Source organism: Lonchura striata, chromosome 1, assembly GCF_050655825.1.
Source record: "Lonchura striata isolate lonStrDom1 chromosome 1, ASM5065582v1, whole genome shotgun sequence".
Lineage (NCBI taxonomy): Eukaryota > Metazoa > Chordata > Aves > Passeriformes > Estrildidae > Lonchura > Lonchura striata.
In genome coordinates this window covers 14,571,117-14,583,896 of record NC_140703.1, presented here as the reverse complement: position 1 = coordinate 14,583,896, position 12,780 = coordinate 14,571,117, and the positions used below count along the sequence as shown (strand labels likewise).

Sequence of the window (12,780 nt, the reverse complement as noted above, 5' to 3'; positions counted from 1 at the left end):
AGGAAATCAGTTCATTTAAAAGACCTGTCTACATTATTTCTGGAAATATTGCTTGCAACAAAGAAGCTGTGTATTATCAGCACAAATTTGCAAAGCTGTTTCCTACAATTATTGTATTTTTTTCAAATTTAAAACTTTCTGATTTTTTCACTAACACCTTCAGCAGTGCATTCACACTCTGAACAGGGGGGCTGCTCCTGTGTGTTTGTGAGCAGGCAGGGATGAGAGCTGCCCCTGAGAACACATCCATTGCACCACAGCTGATAAATGAAAGCAGGGGAGCTCTGAATACAGCAGCTACAGCCCATAAAGGGGCTGAAATGGAGCTTCTCTGAGTACAGTGCAACCTTTCCAGTGGCTACAGGTGGCTGCTGGCACTGGTGAGGCAGCAGGCAAGAAGGAAACCCTCTGCAGAGCAGCTACAGCATCGTTCATTGCTACCAGACACACCCACCAGCATCCGGGCTGAAGAAAAGACCATAACGGGAAAAAATTTTTCCATTATGACAATCATAAAAAATGGGAGTAAATTCAGAGTTGCCATTTGCCATTCATTTGAATGAAATAAAGATAATCTGAACAAAGCTGTGATGTTGTAAGACTTTTGTACTAATGGAATGCCTAGCCATGGAAGTTTCAGTCTAATTAAACTGAAATTAACACTTATTTTCAAACAAAAATGATGCAAAATAAATAATTGAAAACCCAATTAGACAAATACTTTTGAAATGTATAATATATTAAAAATTCACCCAGAAAGAGTCTCAATTTTGGATGAAGTTGCTGAAAAACACATATCTCAATCTCTGTTTTCATTAGGATTTGAGGAATTACTCATGTGCCATCTTCATCAGTGAACTGGGCTGAAGGGGCATCTCAGTAGCCACATTCTTGAAAAACACAAACATGGGGAATATTCAAATTAATAATAAATATAAATTCTTTTGGGAAGAGAATTTACCTCACCTTGAAACTCTGTTTCACCCATCTTTGAACACTTTGAAGAAATAACATGGTGTACAGGGATATAGGATTCTTACATTACAATAAGAAATGAAATAGCTGCACTTTTAAAATATTTAAAGCATCCATGATAATTAGTGGACAAGGGCATAAACACTAGAATCTGCAGAGCACAGAAGGATTAATGGGTAACAACGAGATGCAGCAGAGTATTAAAGAGTGAAATGTAGCTCTTGGTCAAACAATAGTCATCCATTAGTGCATGTTTAAGTGAGCCAAAAATTCGGAGTAATACCCAGATATGTATATTGCAGGATGAGATTTAAACATTTGGAGATCACAGCCACGAAAATAATGATTCAGTTGAAGATGAGGTCAGAGATTGCCTGTTCATCAACTGTGAACACAATATTGCTGTTAACAGCTCTAATGAAGTCCTTGGAGAGAGGAAGAAGAATGAGTGGTCCCAGCATGGATGAGACAAGCTGTTGGAATTCACGCACCCAGATCCAGTGCATTCTTCATGGAAGACACAGGAATGCTAGAGATCTCAAAATGAAGATGTGTGGCTTATGTGACAACCTTTCAAATTAATTGGCTAATGTATTTCAAAAAGATTCATTCTTGAAATTTCTATGAAAACAAGGAAGCAAGGAATGCAATCCTTTTTATGCTCCTGCTGAGAGGCTCAAGTCTGGGTTCAAGCCATAACAGCTTATAAGAATTCCTATCTCAGGACCCCCTTATTATATAAATTATTAAAATATTGAAGTCAAAGTATATGTGGGTAGTCAAAACAGCTGAGAGAAAAGGGTCTTGACTTCTAGTGTATACATTGAAAAAGAAAGTTCCAGTGAAGCTGAATAAACCATTTCCTATCAGAATCTCTCCTCTACTAAATTAATTAACTTTCTGGAAATTTACAAATCTCTACTCACACCTCAAAGATTTGCTCAGAGTTCTGACATGACTGATATATCTGACAGAGATAAAAGTATTTTGGAACTAAAGGCTATCTTGAACTGCATTTTAAGATACAATAAAAGCTTTCCTTATTCTCTGTTCAGCCAGGAAGTACCTGCTGCAGTGTTCGTGCTTCTCCACTGCCTTTATTTCACCATGAACAAAAGATTGCTGCCCCAATAACAATAATAATAGTACCAGTAGTGATTATATTTATAGTCCATTAAGTTTCAGTTCTCAGGATGATAGATCCTTTTTAATAATTGCAAAGATAAGATTTTACTTCTCGCTATTATCTGCAACAACACAACATTGCTTAAAGCTTTTTCCTTACCAATTTGGCTCCTCATATTGGATGCACACAGTGTTTGTTCGTTACAAGAGAGCTGCTCATTAGTGCTGAACTGTTGGCAATGATCACTGGAGCATTTGTGTTTTTACCAAAATAAATAATTAGCAACTGTGCAGAAGATATTGGATGTAGAGGAAAATGGAACAAAGAAGGATCAATATGTTAAATTTTTGAGCAGCTCATAGGCTGATGAATGACCTCAGTGGTACAACACCATTAATTGCCTTATAATACAGTTTACACAGATGGGGACTTATTTATTTGTTCATGAAGAGAAGGAGCTTTTTAGGAGGGAGGAGCCCATACAAAGTCATGGACAAGTCGCCTTTAGCATTAGGCATGTCATTAATCAGACAGTGCTTATTCCTGTCATAAATATGTATGTCCTGTTTTCAGAGATGACAGCAGTGGTTTGAAATACTGTTTTTAAGATTAGCAAAACAAATCTCTTGGATTCATTTTCCAGCCAAATGTGTGAGATATGAGCTGAAATCAGTGCTGAGCAAAAGCACTGTTATACCCCAATCTATTTTTTTTAGAGCTACGTTTGCAGAATCACAAAACAATTTGGTTTGGAAGGGCCAACAAAGATCATCCAGTTCAAATCCCCCTGCCATGGGCAGGACCACCTGCAACTAGATAAGCTTGCTCAGGGCCCCATCCAACCTGGTCTTGAGCATTTCCAGGGCTGGAGCAGCCAACAACTTCTCTCTGCAACCTGTGCCAGGGCCTCACCACCTTTTAGCAAATAATTTCTTCCCAACACCTAATCTAAATCTGCCCTCTGTCAGTTTAAAACAATTACAACAACTATCTGTCTGTATAAAAGGCCCTTCTCCTTCCATTTTATAAGAGCTCTTTAGGTTGAAGATGATTTTCTAGACATGTAGAAATGTACTGTATTTTCCTCAGTTCAAGCCTAGACACTCCAGTCTCTTATCCTTTTCTTTGCAACTGATAAGGAGCACAGTCCAATCTCTTTGCAACTGATAAGGAGCACAGTCTAATCATATTCCAATCACCACAGTGATTCTCATCCACACCTCACTTAGAGGAAGTTTAGAAGATTATTACTCCATGATTGTGTGTGCTATCTCCACATGAAAAGGAATGGCAATATTTTGGGGCTAATCCAACCATGTTCAATGACCCTTTTAGAAGGGGAAAGAGGGCAGTAAGAAAAAAAATATGATATACAGAGGCAAAGAGGGCAAATTAAAGTACTCTTAAGGAAACAGAGAAAAACAAAGAAAAGGGAAAGTCAAAGAGCCTACAAAGTAACTTTTTAATTCTTTATTCAATGGAAGCCCAACATTTGGAATCAAGTGAATCTCTTTAGTTTTCTTAAAATAAGATTCTGGTATGTTATGAGGTGCAGTATTCACAGGACCCATATAGCAGGGACACTAATCCTACTAAGATTTAATGTTGGAAAGTTCAAAACAAGACAAGCCACTCTTTTGACCCTGTATGAAAAGGAGCAATTTCTAACTCTAATTTGACAGTGAAGGTGTAAAAAAATTAGAGGAAGAGAGAGAATTTAAGGTGAAATATAATTACAAAAGGTTTTAATCAACTCATCCTCCAGAAGAGACCAGCGAGGCTTCTTGGCTATGATTAGTCTATCAGTTTTTCCTTATAAACAGTCTGTGTGAAGGTGACATGAGAACTTTTTCTCTCTCCCACCCCTTTTCCTCGACCACATCTCCAAAAATTTAGACTAGCATGAACATGAAATTTGCCTTTTTTTTTTTGCTGAAGGAGTCAGTAAGCAGCTTCCTCTGAAGCTTACCAAGAGACTGGGCAGGAGCTCCACTTTTGAGCACTGACCCAGTGCTGCCAGTGAAGCCTCAGAGCTTCCTTTTCATTGCTGCAGGTCATCCCAAAAGCACGTGCATCCTGCCAGGCACGGGAGCAAGAGAGAGCCACACTTCAGCTGTGCAGCCCTTCTCCACCAAAGCAGTGCTGCTTGCCAAGCTGCAGTGCCAGCAGAGAGCCCTTTGCAGAGGAGCTGTGGTGTTATCTCTGCGAGCTGCCAATTCCCTGAATTCCTCATTATCTACGCATGAAATCCAGTGGGTGCCTAATGCTAGTTTAAACCACAAATCAACACGGTACCAGCAACAGGGTAAGTAGGTGTCTTCAAAGTATGCAAACACAGCGTTGTAGGCAGGCATCTGTTGGTGCTATTGCACTTTTATTCCTCTTTTGCAGTTACTTCAGTTATTTATAAAGATAGTTAGAAAATTCAGAGAAAACTCCTTTTCCAAGTAGGAAACTGACAGCCTGCCTGCTGCTGCCCCTGCATAAGTTGCACTATTTGTCTTCCAGACAGAAGCACCTCTCCCTAGTATATTAATTAATCTTATGCTTCATATTCTTCAGGAAATTTTGTAGTGTTCTGTTAACTTGAATAAATGTGGAATGACCTCGTTCTTTAACATAACCTTGTGAGAGGACTTTCCATTGAAATGGGACTTGTTCTTGCTTCTGTACATAAAGTTCCAAGGCACGTTACTCCCCTGGGTCTCTCTCCAAGCTGAATTTCAGCTCTTATCTCTTGAATAGCAGAGGAGTGAGAATTATTCTCTATGAAATATCTATATTTCTTCTGATTTTACAGTTCAAAGATGTTCCCATGAACTATATGTCTTAAAAATATATGTCCACAAGATTAACCTGCAGAAATGTAGTATACATACATACACCTGGCTTCCTTTTACCAATAAAATAAAATCAATGAAATGCTGTATCTTGTTCCATGTTAGCACTTAACTAGTGCTTGCTTCACTGACTGCCTTGAGAATGATTTTGCTTGTCTCTGCTTGTCTTGCTTTCCTCATTTTACCTCATTTGAATTTTCAGAAATCACAGAATCATTACACTTGTAAAAAAACTTTCAGATCATCAAGTCCAATTATTCAGCTTGCACTGCCAAATTGCCACTACATCCCCAGGTGCCATATCCAGTCATTTCTTGAAGACTTTCAGGTGAGTGACTCAACTTCCTTGGGAAGCCTGTTCCAGTGCTTGACCACCTTTTTGGTGAAGAGATTTTTATCCAATACAAACCTTCTCTGGTGCAACTTGAAGCTATTTCCTCTCATCTTTCCTTGTTACCTGGGAGGAAAGATCTACTCCCAACTGCACCACATCCTCCCTTTAGGGAGTGGTAGAGAGTGATAAGATCCTCCCTGAACCTCCTTTTCCCCAGATTAAACACCCCAGAACCTTCATCCTCTCATCAGACTTGTGCTCCAGCTCCGTTCCCTTCTCTCAACTCACTCCAGCCCCTCAACGCCTTTCTCAGAGTGAGGAGCCCAAAACTGAACACAAGATTTGAGGTGTGGCCTCACCAATGACAATTACAGAGGGACAATCCTGCCCTGCTCCTGCTGGCCACGCTATTGCCGCTCCAGGCCAGGATGCCACTGGCCTCCTCGGCCACCCGGGCACACCTGGCTCATTTCAGTCGCTGTCAAGCAGCACCTCCAGCCCTTTTTCCACTGGGCAGCTTTCCGCCACTCTTACCCAAGCCTTGTAGCGCGGCATGGGGTTGCTGTTACGCAAGGTACATTCCCAGTTTTCTCACTTGTGTTTTTGTGGGTTTTTTACTAGAAAACTTTGCTACTTCTTAGCACTTCTATTATTTATGCTTCTAAATAATTATATTGCAAATGGAGAAACCCAGGAATGATCTTTCCCACAGATACTTGGGACAGAGAAATTAATAACCTTGTGACCTTAACCAACAAATGCCTATCCTTTATAAGTCTTTTTTCATGCTAATTTCCAAGTTTGATACTAACACTGCTTAGCTTTTCTTCAGAGAGAAGGAAAATATGTCCTGATAAGAATGAATTTTGATGTGGCTAGGACTAATTAAAGCCTCTATAGTTCCATTTGCAAAACTCATAAGACTTATGGTATCAACTACACACAAAAATACCCCCATAAAATCAAACCAGAGATAAAAATGAAGCATCATGGCACTTAAGTATTCCTCAGCTGGGAGCTGCATTAATGACCTTTAGCCTTCTCCCATGTTGCAGAGGGAACACAGCAACCATTGACAATATTCAATATGGGAATCTAACTTATTGCATACCTAAAAATAAGACAATTATGTCTATTTTTAAAGGTGACTTTTTATTAACAGGGCAGACCTGCTTGTCCTCATGCCACAGTCAAGACTTCTTCATACTTTGAGGCTCAATAATCAGTCTAATCCAAAAATGAGTAATTGATGCCATTGCTCACTCTGAAGAAGTTGAGGCATTCACTTCTCATTGAGTAGTAATGTCCCTGTTCAAAACCTTGTGAAGTATCTTTATTCTGTTTAAGAGAAGAAGTCAAGAAAATGAACAAACTAAGTAAATCTCAGGTTGTGGTTGAGTAAGCATTTGTATCTGGATTGAAAGAAACCCTCTGGATTTCAGATTTATCCCTTCAAATTAGGCAAGACTCATTAATTTGATTTGAGGGCTAAGAAGTCTGGATAACCAGCTCCATTTTGAAGTGCTTTTCTGAGAGATGGCTGCAGATAACACAGGGTGGGTGCTGTTATCACATCCACTCTCATCCCTTTCCTCATTAGCAGCACTGCTTTCAGGACTCTTGGCCCAGTTCTCCATCTCTCTTTCCCCAGAGGGGATAGGAAAGTCTTCCTTTCCATTTCATTTTTCTCTTACTCCATCCCATACACAAGAGCCTTTCTTAAACCTTTGTTCCCACAACCTTGGACTCCAGGGCTCCTTCCCATCCCTCTTCCCTGTTCTCTCTCCTGGAATCAAAATCAGAAAACAATCCCATTTGCATTCCTGAGAAATCACAAATAATTTCTGTAACTGACAATGTAATGTAAAATTCCAATTGGAAATAACCTCCCAAAACAGAGGGAAAGGCTGCCCACGCTATGACCACACACCACATACCTTACAAAAAACAATATTATGTGGAGATGACAGAGATGTTCAATAATTTTTCAGTTGTGACAAGACAGGGATTTAATCTTGACAATGTTTATCCTCTTTTCATTTTTTGTTTTTTAAGTTGCAATGAGATGGGTAAGCAACAGAGGAAAAAAAAAATATCATCTTGACTCTACTGAATTCTTACAGAACCTGCACAATGTTCAGGTTTCCATACATTATGTCCTGTGGGGGACCCCGTCTGGAATCCCTCATGTTTACAGCAATCATAGAAGTCTCTATGGGTCTACCTCACTGAATAATTTCCATATCCCTTTTCATTTAAAGCTTGTTTATATACTGATTCAAATTAACAAGAAATCACCTGATTAGAATTCTAGATACTTCTCACTAGCTCTACTACAATTGGATTAATTTGAAAAAACACATAAACACCACTTACAGGCTGCTCTGTATATCTGATGAAAGAATTAACTGCTTGTGCAGATTTTGTCACAGGTTATTCAACAGTCATGGCAACTGCATTTCAAACAAACCCAACATCCCAGCAAACACAAAGTTTTCTGGAACACATATAAACCCTCTTAAAAAACACATCTAAAAGAGCAGGACGAAGGTAGTAGGGTTTGAGATAAGACTTCCTTTGAACAGGCTGAGCCCTGATAATGAAAACTCATACACTCACACAAATCAAAGTGACAGACTCAATATAAACATGCAACAGAAATTAATAATAAATCCTTCCTCCAGCAGAGACATTAAATGAACAAAATGACTGTATGACCAATTAATGATAAGGCAACAAAAAGTACATTCAATGAAGGTGCAAACATAGCAGAGAAGCCAAATTATTTTTTAACACCACTGTTAATCTGGAAAACACCCCAGATCATCATGGTCAAGTCCTTTTGGCTGTGAGATTTGTCAGAGGGTCCATATGAAATTGAAATCATTGCAGAAAAAGTCAAGACACAAATGGACAACGCGAACAGGAGGGGCTCACCTGGACCAGATGGTGTCCACTCAGGAGTTTCAAGGCAACCTGAAGATGAAGCAGAAAAACAGCAGGTTATAAATTGTTATAAAACTGTGCTGATATGTTAAGATAAAAATAGGGTGTCATTATAAAATAAAATAAAGTCAAAGAAAATATGTCAAAGGAAGAAGATGGAAGTGTGATGCCTGTACATGGCCAATTAGCAAAAGCCTTAATAAAAGACAGGATGAGTAGAAACTTGAACAAACATGATCCACCTGGCAAAAGACAATGTGTCTTTTCAAAGAGGCAGTGCCTTAAAGACCTTTTTGGGCTGTCTTTCTTGGATTTCAGCAGAAATCTAGATAAAGATCATACATAAAAAATTCAGCCTTTCAAAATTTTTTTCAACAAAGTCTTTCAAAAAAATTTTTGGGAACTATATGGACACACGCAAGGAAAGTATTCCTGGCTCAATAATAGGCTTAATGATGGGGTAAAGAAGATGTAATATGACAGGGTCTCAAGCAGTGAAAGATAACCATCAGTGAAATTTCCCTGGGACCCCTGCTGTTCTATATGGCCATAAATATAGCCTCCCAAAGGGGGCCAGTGGTGAGCTGACAAAGTTTGCTGATGATACTGAGTTATTAAAGTAAGAAGGACAAGACTCATGAAAAATTGCAAGAAGATATTATGAGACTGAGCTGAGAAGAGGATGAGCAATAAAATGTCAGATGCTGTTCAATATAGGTAAAAGTACAGTTAGTCAGACAGGAGAAAAATAATCTCAACTCCACATTTCAAGTGATGGCTGTTGAGCTGAGCATTACAGCTTCAGAATGTGATCTTTCAATTGTGATAGACAATGCCCTGGAAATGCCTGCTCACTGTTCAATAGTAGTTGAAAAAGACAAATCACAGTTAGAAACTATTTCAAAATGGAGACAGAATGAAATGGAGAACTCCATTATTCCATTGTATAAACCCATGGTATCCCCATATCTTGAATGTTGGCTATTCCTTAACCTCAGAACAACTACAGTAATATGAAATATGTGGACAAAAAAAAAAAAATCACCAGAAAATCAAAGGTGTAGGTCAGCTTTTGCATAGGGCACAATTAAGCTAAGAATCTGCACCATGGAAATTAAGTGACTGAGGGAGGATATGATAAAAATTTTCGCTATCATTGCTGGTAAGTAAAGAGTGTCTAGGAATAAACTGTTGATTTTTTTCTGAACAGAATCAGATCTAGGGGCATGAAATTAAGGTAGCAGGAGACTCTCACACATATTATGGGATGTAAAATCTGGGTTCAAGCAGAGACAGACCCTAGAAGAGAAATTAGCTACTAAGCAGAAGGCGAGAGACTCGGCATACAGTTTTCTGACTGAAAACAACTGGACACCAGTAAAAATAGTGAATTGAAACATCCCCCATCTTTACTCTGCTTTTATTCTTCCTTAAACTTTCACTTATAGGCTCCTGCAGGGTCAGACTATAGAACTTTTGGTCTGACCCAACATGATTGTCTTTATGTGTTCATGGCTTTAGGCTGCAAGGCATGGAACCTGAAACATATTAATATTTCCCCTGTGTATTAAATATATTACAAGTGAAGAATGAAAAGTTATTTGTAACTGCCTCCTACTCTATACTGGAATTTGCCCCATATCCAGTTCTCAGCCAAAAGGAGCATTGATCTCCTATATTGGGGCTGTTTGTGCTACATAATCTGCTATATTTCTGTCACATATAGGCCAGAAACCTGCATAACAACTCTCTCTGTTTTTACTAGCAGCAGGAGAAATATATGCTTAATTTTTTATTTTTGCATGGAGCAGTCAGAATATTTCCCTTTGATTATTTAGATAATGTAATGGTTGTTTAGCACACTGCAAGGAAAGAAAATGCTAGAGATTATGGCCAAACTAGTTTAAAAAAAAACATCTGGACAAATAAAATATTTACATTGAATAGATTTCACATTGCAGTGCCTGGGATTTGGCAACAAACATTACAAATCATGAGCAATATAGAGAATACAGAATTTAATTAACAAAGCTAAAGATGGAAAAGAAAGCACACTGATATATGGAATGTGGCTCTCAGCTTCAATATTCAGCAATAAAATAACAAGCCAATGCTTCTAAACCAATCTGAAATGAGTGAAAAACAGAAGCAACATAGTTGGAAGGTTATATTTCAAAATGCAATTAGTGTCAGAATATTTCAGAACTACTAAAAGCAAATAAGTCACCAAGTTCAATACAAAAGGAAACACACATGACAAAGAAGTAATTTAGAGAGGGAAACAACTCATTATTTTTATTATTTAAATCTAATAATCATTAGATTAATTTAGGGAAAATTAAATGAAAGCAAAATACTACATCTTCATATTGCCAAATAATTGGTGTCAAAGAAATTTTAATTTACTGGAAACAATCCCTTCTGTGCAATTAAAGGGAAAAAAAATCTTATTATGAATGTTAACTAGTAGCTTTCACTGTAAAATACAGCTCTCCAAAGATTAACCATGGTTTAAATGAAGGACTACAGAACAGGATTTCCTGTGTTCTATATTAATGAAATTAAAACAAAACCTCTGAAAGAAGGCCTATGTGCAACAAGAATACCAAACTTTATCTATTACTTCATTTTTAGGGATCTTTTGGACAAAACTAGTATTTTATTGTGCAAAATACTGAGAGGTGCTTTCAGAAAACACATGTTCCAGCACGACTGCCAGGTGGCTGCTCACGTTAAATCAGAATCCAAACATTTGCATGGCGTTCCCACAAAGCCACGGCACTGAGCGTGGCCAAGATGTCATTTACATGACTGAGCAAGAGGCTCCACCTCCCCTTGGCGGTGACAAGTGCCTGGTGCATCCTGAGCGTGTTGAGGACTCACTGGCAAGGGCCCATGTGGAAATTTGCAGTGCTTCAGCCCTGACCAACCTCCTCTACAGAAAATTCCCAGGCACTTCAGATGAAAACTTATCGGGGTAGAGACTTTTCTCTTAACTGCTACAGGTTGAATACAATAGAAATGGGCAAATGTTCACATTTTTTTGATGGGTGCTTAGGTTCAGAGAAGAACATCTCTCATCTAGAAACATGTCTGGGAAACATGTCCCTGAGACACAGGGAGATCAAGTGACCTCTTTCTTTTCAGTCAGCCAAGAAATGTGCCATCCTTCCAGTGCCTTTCACTGCAGCTCTTTTGCTGCAGCCAGGAACTACAGACAAATGGCAACATGTAAGAATGAAAATAATAATATAATCTTTGTATTGCTTGACCCTTCCAAATTCAGGCTCAGCTGGAGGTCTGTGCACAGTGTGACCAATTGCTGTTTTAGCAAACTAATTTACCCATCTCTAATCAAGATGCTAACAACCAGCTGCATTGATTGTATTCAGCACACAGCATTTCTGAGATGCTGTGAAGGCTGACCCAGAACAGAGACTAGACAGAGCTAAAGAATAAAGCAGGTATTTATTAAAAGGCCTCAATGGATGCACCTTGGACAGCACAAAAGCCCAGCCAGGGCTACGCCCAAGATGAACCAAAATGGTCTCAAAACCGGTCCATGATGACCTGTCCCAGGTCTCACACTTCTATAAGTTCTGGTGCATTTGCATACTGGAGTTAATGGTACAATCGTAGCTTTAACTTATGAAATCCCATCCCTCTTGTTTTTCTCTCTTTAGTCCATCATTGTTTATGCTCTTAAGGCTGAAATTTAGATCATTTATCCTTAATCCCCAACTGCAGAAAGAATTGTTGTATCTATCTACCTACTCTGTGAAGAGATTTTACCATCCCCTAATATAAAGCCCATAAATACACACTAAAGCAGTACAGAATCTGAAAAATATAAAAACTGAAACCTGAGTCATCATCTGTGCTCCGCCGAAAAAGATCTCACTTTAGACCACGCTCAGCCAAGAGGGTTTTTCCATCAGGAATCCACAGGTGTGAGCTCTTTGGCTTGGGCTGATTGTGTATCCCTTGGATGACCACTCAGACCTGTGGAGTGCTGAGAAAAAGCCCTGTGTACAGCATAGAGCAGGAGCAAACACACCTGATTAGCCCCTCATGCTTCCTCCCCAAAGCACTGCTCCCTCCTTGAGCCTTGGCCTGCAGTTTTCATCACAGGGTAGAGGAGGGACCTTTTCCCACTCCCAAGGGGACATTGCACACTCCTCCCCTCGGGTTTCTCCCTTCCAGATCACCCTGGGCAGCTTTCCAGGGTAAATGAGTGTTCCTGCTCCAAGGCTCCTAAAGGAAGTGAATGAGAAGCTGGGAAGGAGAGAAGAGTCCAGCACCACAGCATGTTCCCATGTCCTGGGGATTTGTCATATGAGTGAGAACCTGAGCAGAGCACACTGTGCCTGCCATTTGCTCCAGATGCCCTCATTGCTCTACTCTTAGTATTCAGAAGAGCACTGCACACAGAGCCACAACAAGGAGAACGTCCTTTCATCCTTGATTTAGGCTGAGCTGAGAAGTCTGGTTTTAATGAACTACCTGGCTACACCTCGCAGTGGAAATCCATCATGGATTCCCTGCCTTTTGGAGGAGGG

The 12,780-nt window shown here is 39.4% G+C and overlaps 1 long non-coding RNA gene across 2 annotated transcripts in view; it reads right to left on the bottom strand.

Moving 5' to 3' along the window:
* Nucleotides 1–12,780, bottom strand: part of LOC146768599 (uncharacterized) — an 88,185-nt gene that overhangs the window by 15,537 nt on the left and 59,868 nt on the right. For both annotated transcript variants that reach the window (XR_014958027.1, XR_014958028.1), the window contains exon 2: nucleotides 8,213–8,251. This is a non-coding gene — a long non-coding RNA (uncharacterized LOC146768599). The remainder of the gene's footprint in view (nucleotides 1–8,212; nucleotides 8,252–12,780) is intronic.